At 50.4% G+C, this 15,612-nt stretch overlaps 1 protein-coding gene and 1 long non-coding RNA gene across 2 annotated transcripts in view; both read right to left on the bottom strand.

Moving 5' to 3' along the window:
* Window positions 1-15,612, bottom strand: part of DLGAP2 (DLG associated protein 2) — a 698,808-nt gene that overhangs the window by 605,446 nt on the left and 77,750 nt on the right. The gene's annotated exons all lie outside the window — the stretch shown is intronic.
* LOC116276436 lies at window positions 4,793-11,471 on the bottom strand. Its single transcript, XR_004186000.1, has 2 exons — window positions 11,398-11,471; window positions 4,793-10,220 (listed from the first exon to the last, which is right to left on the bottom strand). It is a non-coding gene; the product is annotated as an uncharacterized LOC116276436 (long non-coding RNA).

Below are 15,612 nucleotides of genomic sequence, written 5' to 3'. Positions count from 1 at the left end.
TCCTCCTTGTCCACTTCCAACATCTCACTGTTAGGGCACGGTGAGATATTTTGGCACACAGCAGATCTAAAAAGAAAAACAGACCAGAAAATGTTTAAATCAACAAAGAAAACCAGCTGAGGGTGGACTCCATTAGTCCTGTACTATGTAGCCAACACGTCAGCATGTCAAGGTCATTTTTCCCTAGGCTGGTTTGGAATTATTCTCAGGTGTCCAAACATTTCTCCGTTGTGCGCTGGCTCAAGACGGATACGTCCACCTGAGGAGAAACTGCTGGGAGCCAGGTCCTGCCGAGTGACCAGTGGGCAGACAGCACTGTCCCAGGGCACCGACCGCAGTGGGTGCGGCTGTGACCCAGGCTGCCCACCAGCTGCCCGCTGCCCCCACCCTGTGTCTCTGCTGTGGAGGCGGGGGGAACATGCCTTTGTTGCCCCTCCTACCGTGAGCTCGGGGAGGCAAACAGGCCCCAGCCTGAAAGGATGTGCTAACTCGCACTGTCTTGCCTGACTCTGAGCAGACCCTGAAGGGGACTGCAGACCCAGGGGCAGAGGTGTTTTCAGAAACGTGGACATTTTCACAAATGCTCCTTGAATTGTAAGCTGGATGGAAGACGCTGACACCATCAGTCATCAGCTCCCACAAACCACGCAAGGGCGTGGATTCGCTGGAATGCAAACCTTCCATCTCCAGACAGACTTGCTTGTTCAGGGTCAAAGATCCAGATCTGAGAGACCAGCATAGCACTGGACTCAGGGTGGCCACAGGTGAATTCATTTCTAACATAAACAGCATTTCTTCTTAATGCACTGAAGAGATCTTCTCAGAATCATAATGATTTTTATTTTTTGGTAAACTTATTCTTAATAAAAACATACTAAATAAACTATTTCCACACTTCGGCATCAATGCTCTTGTTGAAAGCGGTCATTCATTTTTTTCCATTGAAAATGGTCTCGGAGGAACATCTAATTTAATCCTTTCACTTTATAAAGTGCAAGAAGTTTCACGACTCGCTTGGGCAACATGGTGAGTCCCCACCTCTACAAAAAATACAGAACTGAGCCGGGCGTGGCGACACGCTCCCTACAGTCCCAGCTACTTGGAAGGCTTCTTGGGAAGAGGATCGCTTGAGCCCGGGAGGTTGAGGCTGTACTGAGCTGTGACTGTGCCACTGCACCACAGCTTGGGTGACAGAGTGAGATCCTGTCCCAATAAATAAATAAATAAAAATTAAAAAAAACAAAGTGCAAGAAGTCTCGATGTCAGTCCTCGGGGCCTCCCAACTGTAACCGACATGATCCTAGCATAAGACCTGGAGCCACCAAACCCGTGCCCTGCAGAGCCTCTGATTTCACACTTTCTCTTCCATCCTGAACTTCAAGAGAATGGGAACTCCAAGAGAATGGGAATCCCAGGGTGGCAATCTCTTGCCACCCTGGGATTCTTCCATAAAGGACATCGAGTGTGTATGTGCTGGGTGAGGCACAGGCAGCATCATGACACAAAAACAAAATTGGAAAAGGGAACTCGTAAGACGCAATCCCAGCACCTGCTAAGAAGCTCCTCCCACAGACGCCAGGCAGGCTCTGGGAACACAGCGGAGGCAGAAGACGCGCAGACACCAGGAAAAACAACCTTTTCTAAAAATATTATTTCCTAAATACAACAAAAACAACTGGCCAGTTTCCCAGTGTGGGGAGGTCGGTGTGGATCTGACGCTGGGTCAGGCACTGACCTTGCGCCCTTCTCAGAACTGACCTTGGGGGTCTGGTGGCTGTGGTCTGAGAAGTGTTTTGTCTGCTTTCCTCCAGGACAGGGAAGGTCCCACTGTGGCCCCACTGGCTGCCTTCAGCACCTTTGCTTCAACTTAGGTCAGTTCACAAAACCTCAATAACCTGGGTCTCTAGGAAGCATCCTGGCATCGGAGGACAAAACTGCAAAGCAACCACAAGAAAGGGTAGAGCCTGCATTCCGAATTGTTCTAAGGACAGACTCTACAACATGTTAGCTAATCCACGAAGAGTCCAGCTGACTAAAGCTTAAATGTGAAAAGTATTTCGGAGACTATTTTATGTCAAATGTTTTTAAACTAGCGCCTCTTCCTAATCTCTACAGCAATAGTAAAACACACGTTACAGCCGAGTCCGTGAGCACCTCTGCACCCACAACGCACGCCCACTTCAGCCACAGGCACCTTTGGACTCTGTATCCTGCAGCCGGCCCTGGAGCTTCAAAGCCATGGTATGTTTGATGAAGAAATCTAATTTTGAACAGAATCGTATTTGAAAAATATATACAGAGTTTCCCAGCACCTCAGCAACAAAACACAATGGGGCCCAGGAGTCTCGAGAATAAACTCCGGCAAAACAGATTTTCACTTTTTATTTAATTAAGAGGCTGAACACTGGGATCTCAGGTAGGGTCATTGCTTTTGGGTCTGTTAGCAAGAGCTGGATCTCACAGTTAGACTATTGTAACAGGAGGAGGAACTAGGGCCTTAACCATTATTTCCTGGGGCGAAAATACGTATTTTAAGATTTACAAAGTTAACATTTGTTTAATCCTGAGGTTGAAATAGTAACGACATCCAGGTAATGAGCCTATTCTGTGCCTCGTCCCCTGGACGCAGGGCTGGGCGTCCCGGCTTCCTTTCGGGACGAGCTCCTCTTCCCTTATCCAGGTCTCTGCACCAACCACAGCCTCCTTTTCCACATTGCCCACACCTTTGTGTCTGCAAGAGTCTTTCTGTCAGGATTCAAATAAGCTCTTGCCTTTCCCAGCTCGAACAGTAACCCACGTCTCTCCTTTGACCCCACCTGCCCCTCCCAGACAAGGATGCATTTTTGGTGCTCCTGGCCTCCTCTCCGTCCCACTCTGACTTTCCATCCCTGTAACTGAGGCCCAGCCCCTCCTACATTCCTCAGTCAAGGTCACCTGCCTTTCTCTAACCCAGTGACTGTTCTCAGCATTAAAACACAGATTCACCTCTCAGCACTGCTGGACGCCCTTGGCCATCCCACCCGAACCTCTTGGCACCGCTGGACGCCCTTGGCCATCCCACCCAAACCTCTCAGCACTGCTGGACGCCCTTGGCCGTCCCCCCTGAACCTCCTGGCACCGCTGGACACCCTTGGCCGTCCCACCCGAACCTCTTCCATTGATTTCCCTGACGCCACTCTCTCCAGTTTCCTCTGTACCTCAGCCACGCTTTGCCCCCTTTTCTCACTCCTCTGCCCACCCTAAATGCTGGTATTCCTTGGAAATTTGTCCCAGGTTGGACTCTTCTCACCCTAACGTCCCATCCAAGACAGCCTCAGCCAGAATTCCACCTTCAGTTGACATCCAAATCTGGAAGAATCTTACCCAAGCGGCTCCAGTGCAGGCTTTGTAGACTTCCACTGAGCCCTCCTGCTGTCTGCTAGACTCCAGATCACAGGCATGCCCTGGGGACCTGGCAGGCCGCAATATGTTACCTCCTCCCCCTGCACCTGCTGCCCTTCGCAGAGCCTCACTACCTGTTTGCAGCTGAAAGTGCAGAGTGCTTCCAAGGCTCAGGGGAAGCTGGCACGGCTTGGATCCCTCGCCCTCACAAGCCATGTCCAATTCATCTTCAGTGACCCTCCTCCCATAGGGCCGTGTCCCTCCTGCCCTGGCTGCCCCTCAGTCAGGTCGTCCTTCACAGGCTCACAGCGGAGCCTTCCACGTCCCGCTATTGTCCCCCCTCCACACTGCTAACCCATCTCCATGCTGCAGCCCAAGGGAGCTTCCAAAAATGCAACTCTGATCAAAAGATTTCCAGCTTTAAAAACTCCCAAGGGATTCTCATTGCCTTTAAAACTCCAAATTCCCTGCCATGGGTGGTTGACAGTGGTGGTGACCCATCTTAACCCCACCAGCCTCCTGTGTCTCCACACCCCAGCTTCTCCATAGCTCTCCAGCCCCGTGAGCATCCTACGGCTTCTGAGGAACATCTGTGCCCCACACTACGTCTACCCCCAGGGCAGCCATGCCTGGCACCCCACCTGGAGAATAACGGGCGCCTGGCACCCCACCTGGAGAATAACGGGCACCTGGCACCCCACCTGGAGAATAACGGGCGCCTGGCACCGCACCTGGAGGATAACAGGCGCCTGGCATTGCACCTGGAGGATAACGAGCGCCTGGCACCGCACCTGGAGGATAACGGGCGCCTGGCATCACACCTAGAGAATAACGGGCGCCTGGCATCGCACCTGCAGCACCACGGGTGTGTAACTAATATGTGCTGGATTAACGCATAATTCACAAATACACCAACTTTGTTATAATCCTGTTTCATAACAGGTTGTTAAGTAACTGTGAAATACAATGAACTTCTTCCATTTCCCATCTTGTGTTTATACCTTTTCTGTAAAATAATTTATGTAAAAAAACCCTTACCTAAATCCTAGAAATAAAGAGGCACAGCCATTACGGACATATATTTCACCTGCCACAAACAGTGTGGTAATTACTTCTAACTTTTCAAATGTGATCCTTATTTGGTTAACTTTTAAGCATACAATGTAAATGATTTTTAATAATTTATAGACCAGGCATACCTTAAAAAGACACATATTCCCAATGCTTAGCGATAACCTGTAGAACTTCAAAGATCAGAAGAAATTAGAATAAATGTGTGGGGGTCAGTTAGAATACACACAAGTCATTAATCTCGTGGGTATCTTCATAAATACTTTACCTAAAGCATAGAATACGTAGCACTGATAACACTCAATGCTGTTTTGCATGAATAAGAAACCTGAGCCATGTGCAGTATTTCACATGTTTAATTTCAGTTTCCAATATTTTCAATTCAAAATGACAAAATCAAGGTCTACAGAGTAATATAACTTCTTGTCTTTTTCTATTATTGTGAATTTTGTCAGTTTCCAGATACGGACATTAATGCAGTGACAAATTAAGAAAATGTTCTCAATATAAGACAACCTGCAAAGAAAAGGAAAAAAATAATTAGACAAACTGGCAGCACAGACAGCAGTTTAGATCACAGGAGGAGCGGGTCGGAGCAGGTGCGTGCAGCCGGGGCCCAGCACAACGCATTCCAGGGTGCAGCCAAGGTGGCAGGCGTCTTCGTCCACAAAAGCAGACAGTACAACACCAACTGCGAAGCGCAGCTTCCATGGGAACGGCAATCTGAAGTCACAGCGGGTTGTCAAAGGAGACGGGTGAACCGCAAAGCGTTGGGGTCATGATGGGGCAAGCGCGCCATCTCAGAGGGTCTGGTGCAGAGAAGCTTTGAAGATGGCAAACGTCTTCACCAGCGAGACAGCGCCATCGTGATGCACATCCTGGAGGAGGTGAAAACGATTCCATTTCTGCAGCCGTGGACACCGAGGTCACTCGCATGTTCGAGGACGCCAGGCTGGCGGCTAAGCTGCATTTCTGCCAGGGCTCCTGGAAGCCGGGACGAAGTGCATGGCGGTGCTGGAGGTGGCCTGGACCGGCCGGAGCCTTCTGCCGGGCATCCCTGGTGCAGCTTCAGGGCAGCGCCTCAGCCCTGCTGCTGGAGCCCAGTTGTGCGTCCCGGGTGCTCCCTGCTCCCTAGAAACTCTGCGGAACTTGCACTGCAGCGTGCCCCGTCCCTGTTCCTCAGTTTGCACACTGTCTTTTCTCAGTACGCACAGAAGCCAGGGCACCATGCTCACGTGAAGCTGGAGACTCCCAGGGCTGACTGGCCTGAGAGCTGTTCCCACCGTGCCCCTCAGAACCCCCGCCAGGCTGGCCCCTGCCTCCCCTGTCGTTTGTTCCTTTTTCTTCTTTCTAAAGACCTAAGATTGATAAAGCGGCACTTTATTAGAGACAGGCATGGCTCTAGGGCAGGTGGTGGGAGAAGGTGGGAAAGCACAGAGAAGACCCAACGTGGAATTTCTCCATGTATCACTCGTCCTCCCGGAGGGGCAGAAATCCACACAGCCGCTCCCTCCCACATCAACCACTTAAAACCAGAAAAGGTATTTGACTAAACTATTCCGGTAACTCTTTGTGCTTCTCTTACTGTATTTATTTACATTATAATTATTTTGTAGTTACATCTTTTCCATCCGGAAAATGGGCTCCTTTGGGAAGAACCCTATTTTATTAATCTTTGTCACCCCAGTGCCGGGCTCAGTAAGTTTATGGGAAAACGTGCTGGACAGAGGCCAAGAGGACGGCCTTGAAAACAATTTTCAGACACGTCATGAAGTTTGCATTTGGGATCGGGGATTCTGGGTGGGGGAGCACGAAAGGGGCGGCACCGCACTGTGCTTGTTCGGAAGTTACTCAGGCTATGATTTAAGAATGTTCTAGGGGAACCCAAACAATGCAACTAATTAAGACACACACACACACACAGGAGAGAGAGAAGGGGGAGCACAGACAGAGAAAGGCAGAGAGAACCGCTATTCCTGTGTAAAGAGGCAGCAGCTCCCGAAAGGGAGAGACCCACACCAACACCTCTGTCCGTCGCTCCAGACTCTGCCACCCCAGGATTCTGTTCCCAGCTTCCCCTTATTACAAGGACCAAGGGCTGCAGTTGGGAAATGGAGTCACATCTCAGTTCTTCAAAACAGGAGCTTGAGACGCTGCTGGCCCAAGCCCCTCATGCGTGTCCCACAGGAGCCTCCATAAGAAGCTCCATTTCACCCAGAAGACCCTACGTGACTGTGACCCAGCCCAGCTGAAGCGCCTGTGAGTTCTTCACAAGCAGAGAGGACAAACCCACCGTGCTCCTCCTCCGTCGCCTTCTTTCGGTTCTAGTTCTGTCTCCAGTCATACAGCGGAGCATGAGGGAGTAAAGCTCTTCACAGGGAGCGAGGAGGCGCCCCCACCACGGAGGGCACAGCGGGGAACAGCCACCCCCAAGCTGCTGTGCCAGGCAGAGGCACAGGCCCGGCACTTCTCCGTTGGGGACTCACTCAGAGCCCAAGGCGGAGGCTGCGTCCCACAGGGAGAGGTCTGAAACGCCCCACACTGCATGTGGCACCTGGGCAGAGGCATGAGGAAGACAGGGGCCCTGAGATGCAAGAGGTGGAGGCTGAGAAAAAGGGGAAAGTGCAGGCCTGCAGCCACCCCCACTTGGAAGAGAAAGCAGCAGCCAGGATTTTGCAGAGCATTGGAGGCAAACTACTCACTCACACACACACACAATACATAAATATATACATATAAAGTTCGAGCACTGGCAGACAGAAAGACCGAGGGCTATTTGAAAATATTAACACAGACAGACAGTGAAATGGGAATGCCGCATCTCGCTGCAGAATGAGGTGAGGCGAGACCTCACAGGTGCCCTCCAAGGACAGCAGGGCTGGGCTGCGATGGGGGAAAGGTGCTCTTAAGAAACAGGAGCCGCCAAAATGATGATCACCGGGTCCTGGGCAGGAGAACACGGGGCTTGCCGACGCTGTTGCTCTGAAACACACACACACTGAGGTTCACACACACGAAGATCATTCTCGTCCTCAATGAATCGCTGGTTGCTGGACCTAAAACGGGGCTCCAGCCAGGCGCTGCGGTGTGCAACTGCAGTGCCCGCTACGAGGGAGGCTCAGGTCTAACTCCTGCTTGAGCCCAGGAGTTAGAATCTGGCCTGGGAACATCATAAGACCTCATCAATCCATCAACCAACACCCCCTCTACACACTGCTACAGAGAGAGGAGCAAAGACAGCCAAACTGATCCAGCCACAGTCACAGCCGTAGAGCCCAGCGAACAGCCCTACGTGATAGCTCCACTTCTGAACCGCTCTATCTCAGGCACTCTGAGAACAACCTAACCAGATACTGGCAAGTCCCTTGGCCCTGGGCATCTGAACAAAAGAAAGTATTTCTATTAGCAACAGTGTGTCCTTTGAAAATTTGAAAATCGGCATCACGCCAGTGCCTGGGGAGGAAAGGTCACCATCTTGACCATGGTGCCAGCATCACACACAGCGTGTGGCTGGGTGTCTGCAGATCCCAACGCTCCTTCCGCTGTGCAAAGACACATGTGTGTTTAATGTTCTTCACATGTTCCCTGTGAGGACATTCACACGGCAGCCTCTAAGATACGGATCAAGGTTGTTTAAATCCACCAGTATTTCTAAAGCTGCCAATTTCAGTGTAAGGACAGTACTCTGAATACCCTGAATACCAACAAGGAGTGTCCACCTCCGCACAGGACTGTCCACCCCAGGGAGGGTGGGTGGTGGGTGGAGTGTCCACCTCGGCACGGGACTGTCCACCCCCAGGGAGGGTGGGTGCTGGGTGGAGTGTCCACCTCGGCACGGGACTGTCCACCCCCAGGGAGGGTGGGTGCTGGGTGGAGTGTCCACCTCGGCACGGGACTGTCCACCCCCAGGGAGGGTGGGTGCTGGGTGGAGTGTCCACCTCGGCACGGGACTGTCCACCCCCAGGGAGGGTGGGTGGTGGGTGGAGTGTCCACCTCGGCACGGGACTGTCCACCCCCAGGGAGGGTGGGTGCTGGGTGGGGCACAGCCCTTAGACGGGCTTTGGGTGCTGTCTGGGCTTCTCTGCACCTGTTCGCTGGTGACAACCAACATGCTCTGCACAGGACTTTGTATGGCTCGTCCCTCTGCAAGGCCAGTGGCTTTGTCCATGATGCTTCTGCACGTCCAACTTGGCCATGATGGTCTCAGGCCCTTTCCTAAAGCTGGTACTAACATCAAGAAAGAAGATGCCCCCAGGAAGTGGGGGGTGGAGATGGTCGTGGAAAAAACAAGAGAAGCCCCGAGAGAGGAACACATCACAGGCAGAACCTGGCGCGCCTGCCTCCTCCCCACCACAGGCAGTGGTGTGCACCTTCCAACCCCACAGCCTCTGGGTTGGGGTGTCCCATGGGGAGATGGGCAGGAGAAATGGTGGGAGGAGACACTGGGTCCCCCGCCTTTCCCAAGGAAGTACCCTGCTGTAAAAGTATGTGAGCTGGAGTCTCATGGAGTCTTTAGCTGACTTCTTATTAACTCAGTGAATTATTTGTGGTCTCTGACCTCTTTTCATCATATCAACAGTTTTTCCAGGACTCTGACTGCCTGAGATCAAGGCAGCCAAGACAGGTGTCTGCCTGCCCACAACCTGTTGATCTATAATTAGGGGAAATCGCTCCAATAATTGGTCCCAAGATGCTAGCTGAGCTCAGCACGGCTAATCTGCCCCTGCCAATAATGGAATGCCTTCGCTCGAAGTTAAACAGGAAAAATGCCGCACGCCACCCTCATGGTTTCTGCTCTCACCTTAGAGCATTTTCATCATCAGGGAATTAAATGGGTCATTTCAGTTGTTGTTCTCTGCACTTTCCAAAATATACTGTATTTTAGGGCTGGCAGTTTATCATCTGTACACCCTGGAAAAATCAGCAAATCTATGGGTTCCGTCCTTCTCATGTTTCCGATGTCAAGGGTAACAATATCTTCTTAAGATATTTAAGCTATATCACTTTTACTAGAGCTATTTATTCTCAAGAATATAGTCAAATTGGTATTAATTATCTGTACGCACAAGTGACCATCACGGGAACAAAATGATGGGCTAATCCAGTACCGTCAATCTGTATCGCAGACGTCACACGTGCACAGTGATCTTTGGAATGTCTCTTCCTTTTAGTTTATCTATAAAAGGTGCATAACGCTTTGTTCCACTGCAGTGGGATGTTGATTAATTGCTTTGCCTGCTCTTAAGACCTAGATGAACAGTTGTATGAATAGGGGATGAGGCAGGGATGGCCCCAGCTGTGCTGAGCTGGTCAGTCACTCTTGCAGGAATCTCAAGACTGTTCAGTCTCTACAGCCATAAAGCCTGGGTCCCAAACCCGTGGCTGGAGCCCCAGCTCTGCACTCTGTGCCCTGGGCTCTGTGCATATTCTCCTGACACCTGGACGGCTACTCTCTTATGGTTACCAAAGACAGTCTGAGTGGGTGTTGCTTCCCCTTACTCAGTGAGTCCTAAGTTAGGGTGCTCACAGGTCCCAGTGTGCTCACCACCATCGCAGTTAATGACTGCTGTCCTGACAACACTCCCAGTGCATTTGCTCATTCTCAGTGCATTTGCTGTCTCTCAGTGCATTTGCTCTGAGTGCATTTGCTCTCTCTCAGTGCATTTGCTCACTCTCAGTGCATTTGCTCTCTCTCAGTGCATTTGCTCACTCTCAGTGCATTTGCTCTCTCTCAGTGCATTTGCTCTCTCTCAGTGCATTTGCTCACTCTCAGTGCATTTTCTCTCTCTGAGTGCATCTGCTCACTCCCAGTGCATTTGCTCTCTCTCAGTGCATTTGCTCTCTCTCAGTGCATTTGCTCACTCCCAGTGCATTTGCTCTCTCTGAGTGCATCTGCTCACTCTCAGTGCATTTGCTCTCTCTCAGTGCATTTTCTCTCTCTCAGTGCATTTGCTCTCTCTGAGTGCATTTGTTCAATTCTTGCGCATTTGTTCTCTCCAGTGTGATTTGTTCACCTTATGCATTTTCTCTCCGAAAGTGATCTTCACCTTTAGTGACGAGCCACCCTATGATGAGCCCTTCAGTGATTACTTCTTCAGTGCATTTGTTCACTCAGTGCATTTGTTTCTCTCAGTGCATCTGCTCTCCTCAGTGATTTTATTTCTCTCGCATTTGTTCTCTGAGTGCATCTCCTGCGCATTTGTTCTCTCTCAGTGCATTTGCTCACCCCAGGCACATTTTCTCTCAGTGCATCTGCTCACTCTCAGTGCATTTGTTTCACTCCCCTTGCGTGACGGTTCACTCTCAGCATTTGTTCTCACTCTCAGTGATTTTCTCCCTCAGTGCATCTGTTTCTCTCTCAGTGTGACATCTGTTCTCTTGATGCATCTGCTCACCTCAGTGTGATCTGTTCTCAGTGTGATTTTCTCTCTCTCAGGCATTTTACTTCTCTCTGAGGCATTTTGTTCAATCTCCAGTGCATTTGTTCTCCTCAGTGCGCATTTTGCTCAATTCCAGCGCATTTTCTCAGCATCTGTTCACTGGCATTTTCACTCCAGCAGATGGAGCCACCGAAAGATTGGTTTCACCAGGTGATTTTCTCAGTGATCTGTTTCACTCGGCATTTGTTCACTCCAGTGATTTCTCTTGTTCTTCACCCCAGCGCATTTTGCTCACCTCATAGCGGCATTTCTCCTCTTCTCTTCAATGCATCTCGCTCCACCTCAGTGTATCGGCTCAATCTCCAGTGTGATTTGTTCTCCTCAGGGGCATTTGTTCACTTCAGTGCATTTGTTCTCTGAGTGCATCTTGCTCCCCAGTGACGAGTTCACTCTCAGTGCATTCACTTTTCTGAGTGCATCTGCTCACTCTCAGTGCATTTTCTCTCTCTGAGTGCATTTTTCTCCCTCTCAGTGTATTGCCTTCTCTCAGCAAGAGATTGCTCACCCCAGTGCATTTTCTCTCTCTCAGTGCATCTGCTCACTCTCAGTGCATTTGTTCACCCCAGTGCATTTGCTCACCATATGCATTTGCTCAATTTCAGCATCTCTCTCAGTGCATCTCGCTCTCCCTCAGTGCATTTTGTTTCTCCTCAGTGCATCTGTTCTTCTCTGAGTGCATCTTGCTCTTCAGTGCATTTGCTCAATCCCCAGCGCATTTTGCTCAATTCCCAGCGCATTTGCTCACTCTCAGTGCATTTTCTCTCTCTCAGTGCATCTGCTCACTCCCAGTGCATTTGCTCTCACTTTCAGACACGCCCTGATGCACTCAACACGTAGTGCGAGCACCATCTCTGAGACCTCAATCCCTTCTTCAATTCAGTACAAAATCAGGTGCGATGATACATGTAGAAGATTTCTGAAAACTGCGAGGCTAGAATGCCTCAGCCCTTACTACGTAGAGTAAGAAACAAAGGGCTTCAATTAGAGTTAGGAAACAACCAGGACTGTGGAATAAAACAACCTGCCTTATGCCAATCAGGCTTCGTGGCGGCCTGAAAATACAAACGTTCTCTCAGGTTAGCAGTTAAGGGTCACTTTCTAATATGCTTCAGGCTTTCATACCCACATTGGTCCCTCTGGAGCTGAAAACTTTTTAAAGCAGGATGGCTTCCTTGCTTTACAAGAAATAAATAAGTAAATTTTACTTGCAAGGCAATCAATAAAAGTCAGGCCACTGTATGGATACTTGAATAATTGTATAATTTATTTTATACTTGAAAATGATATATTTACTTTATAAAAATTATTGAATGGCCATCAAATTTTAAATGCATGTATCGACTAATTTGTTGACAATTAAAATGCTAAGCAACTTAACATATTTGACGATTAAAATACTGAACCCAAGTTCACAAAGTGATTTTATTGTGCTGCTGGGGAAACAACTTTTGTCCTTCCTCACGCCCCGATTCACACACACACAGGCTGTCCCGGGAGGGAACGCCACCGTTTCTGACTTTGTCCTGTGAAGAAATCAGGGGCTCTGCCCCAAGCTCAAGGCTTCCCTCGGTTTACTTTACCTGAGTCCCCCAGTCTGACATGGGCGCTAGGTCGGCGGGAGGGCAGAAGTGGGTACACCGCAGGGTGAAAGAATCAGAATCTAATAGAAACATGAATTCCACCTATCTCTATACGTATAATCACACCAAAGCAAACGCTGAAAAATATCCAAACCCCAATGTGAAATAAGCCACAGTCCCCACAGACAGAGATCACGAAATTCTCGCATGAATAACTCACCTTCAAACCTAGAAGCGGTTTCCACCACCAGATGAGGACAGATGGTGAGGTCGCTCCGCCCTCTCTGTAGAGGGGAAATGTGCTCCAGAGGCAGACGCGGGAATTCTCTGTGCTGCATTCTCTTGGGTGCAGTGCACCTTTCCAGAGGCAGACGCGGGAATTCCTTCTGGTGCTTATCTTGGGTGAAAATCTTTCCAGAGGCAGACGTGGAATTCCTTCTGTGCGATTCTGGGTGAAAATCTTTCCAGAGGCAGACGTGCAATTCCTTCTGTGCGATTCTTGGTGAAAATGTTTCCAGAGGCAGACATGGAATTCCTTCTGTGCGTTTCTCGGTGAAAATCTGTCCCGAAGCAGATGTGGAATTCTTTCTATGTGAGATTCTCGGTGAAAATCTTGCTTTGTGAGTTGCCACGGGGTGGTGATATTATGCAGCAGAGATTCTCTGGGCCTGGTACTTCCCAGCTGGGTTCAATTATCCTGAGATGAGAAACCACCACAGAGAGAGGCTTCTGAGCTCCCAACAGTGAGAGGTGCAGAGCTGCGTGCCAGCCACCTGTGTGCACGTGGGAAAGCCAGCGTGGGAACCGGCACAGTGCCCAGGTGTGAAAGTTATTCACGCTCACTCTAGAAGAACAACGTCTGCATGATGAGAAGCATGTGTGGTGATAATGCTGGCGTGGCTGGCATGGTGCATGCCCAGGGACACATCTTCCAGACAAGCCAAAGGGCGTTTTTAATGGGACCGACCTTCGTAGTCGCCGCCTCCTATGGCCCCACGGTGTCGGACAAGTGGACAAGCGCCCGTCTCACCGTCTGCTGACCGAGCTGTCCGTGTAAACCCGCGGGGCAAAGGCCATTCTGATGCTCTTCAGCAATTGCCGTTTCAGCCACACCAGCTTGTCATTGCACACATCGGATTTGAACGTTTGGAAATTTAATTCATACAAAATAAGGCGCCAAACAGTTTTTTAACAGACAAGAAGATAAAATCTCAAATAGCAATGACTTTCTAGTTGAAATGATTACTGCTGAAATGTGTTTCCTTGGAATTAACAAAATATTTCCAGTTGATAAGGACTATGACCTAAAATAGTCAATTAAATGTGAAAAGTATTAGCTTTGTTTAAATATCATGGATTACTTAATGTAGGAGACCTCAACTTAATTACGAGGGCAGATAAACTTTAACTTCTGCCAAGAGCCATGTGTGCTTAGAGCCCAACACGCACAGAGCCAGGAGGATGGAGTCACTGCTGCCTCCAGGCCTTCAGACCCCGGGACTGCCGGCCAACCTCAGCAGGGCAGGCCTGGCTGAGCCTGGCAGGGACTGCCATTCACAGGGCAGCCAAGAGCTGGAGCGCTCCCTAATAAGACAATAAACCAGGTTTGCTTGCAGGAGGACGTCCCAACCTAATGCAAAATAGAATCCCAGTAAAACATGCTGTGGTCAAATCAATTACTCCAGTTTCTTCACAGCTCAGTTTAGTTACACACTGAACATCAGCCGGAATCAGTGTTGAAAGAAGGAAGTCCTGTGGTGTGAGAGTCTGGGTCAGTGCCTCTGACGGAGCAGGGCCATGCATGAGGACGGAGGGCCTGTAGGGCAGCGATCAGTGAGCACTTTCCACAAAGGGATGGGGTGTGAATAGTTCAGGCAGTGGGGCCCACACGTTCTCTGCCACAACTAGGAAAGTGGCCCCAAGCACTACAGAGCCATGGGTGTGGCTGGGTCCCAGTCGATCTTTATCTGCACACTCGGTGGCAGGATGCAGGCCACAGTTCGCTGGCCCTGAACTAAAGCAGCTGGAGGCCTGGGATAGGGGTGAACCCGGTAGCGTGGAGAGGAGTAAGGCGGCCATTCACACCCAGACACGTCCACCCGCACACGGCAGCCCCCTTGCAGCCTCAGTCAGTCCATGTCCTGCTTCTAGGCCCTGGGAATGGTCTCTAGCAGCCCTGGAATATGGAAACCCCATAAGACACACAAGCCAAGGCTCCTGGTCACACACAAAGTGGAGGCATCATCTGTCCATCTGCTGGGCCAGGTCACACTAGCACTGCCTGGAGACATCTGTGGCAACATCATCACCCAGCCCCACCACGCCCCCACCGCGACCCTGTGACGCTGCCCATCCTGGGAAAGTCTGGCTCCTCTGCCTCCTGTTCCGATTCCAGCTGGTCCAGCAGCACCTCCCGTCTCTCTCCCTAGGGTGTCATGACACCGGCTCTACACACATGCATGAGGCTGTTCCCCCTCCTGTCCTTTAATCTGTGCCTGTGGCTTTTCCTTATCAACCTACGAGATGCTCACAGCCCTACTGTGTCCTGCACAGGGCGGTACACGGTGGGCAGTTAGTTCACAAACGCTGAACTTTTCACACCAATAACGTAGCTCCAACGCTGAAAGTCTGTCGACATAGCTCTTCACTATTGATACACATGAAGAATTAGCAGCATGGGTCTTCAATAACTAGATCAAAACTGGAACAGAGAAGAGACATCATAACGGGCCACAAAGAGCGCAGGTGCCCAGGGGCGGGAGGGCTGGAAGCACGGAGACCCGGCGTCTGTGAGCTGCAGGAAGAAGGGAAACACCTCCTAGTCCAGAGTCTCAACTTCCTCGTCTGCAAAACTGAAGCCACGCTGGAGGGACCCCTGTGTTGCAGAGGTTACACAGGAACACACAGGTGCAATCGCCAGGCACACAACACATACTCATGGGACAGTGGTCTCAGCAGGACCTGGCATGTTTATCGTGATGGGTGGAGGTGGGAGAACACTGGAAAGTGGGGGGCTGGTGGGAGGGTGTCCACACTGCCGCTGGAAGTTCCCGCAGAGGCAGCCACACAGAGACCAGTGGAGATCCTCGCTGGGGCAGCCGCCTGTGGGACCAGGAAGCACTTTCTATCACAGCACAGTA

The sequence above is a fragment of the Papio anubis genome, chromosome 8, assembly GCF_008728515.1.
Source record: "Papio anubis isolate 15944 chromosome 8, Panubis1.0, whole genome shotgun sequence".
In the NCBI taxonomy this organism is placed as follows: Eukaryota; Metazoa; Chordata; class Mammalia; order Primates; family Cercopithecidae; genus Papio; species Papio anubis.
This window is presented reverse-complemented; position numbering and strand designations above follow the sequence as displayed.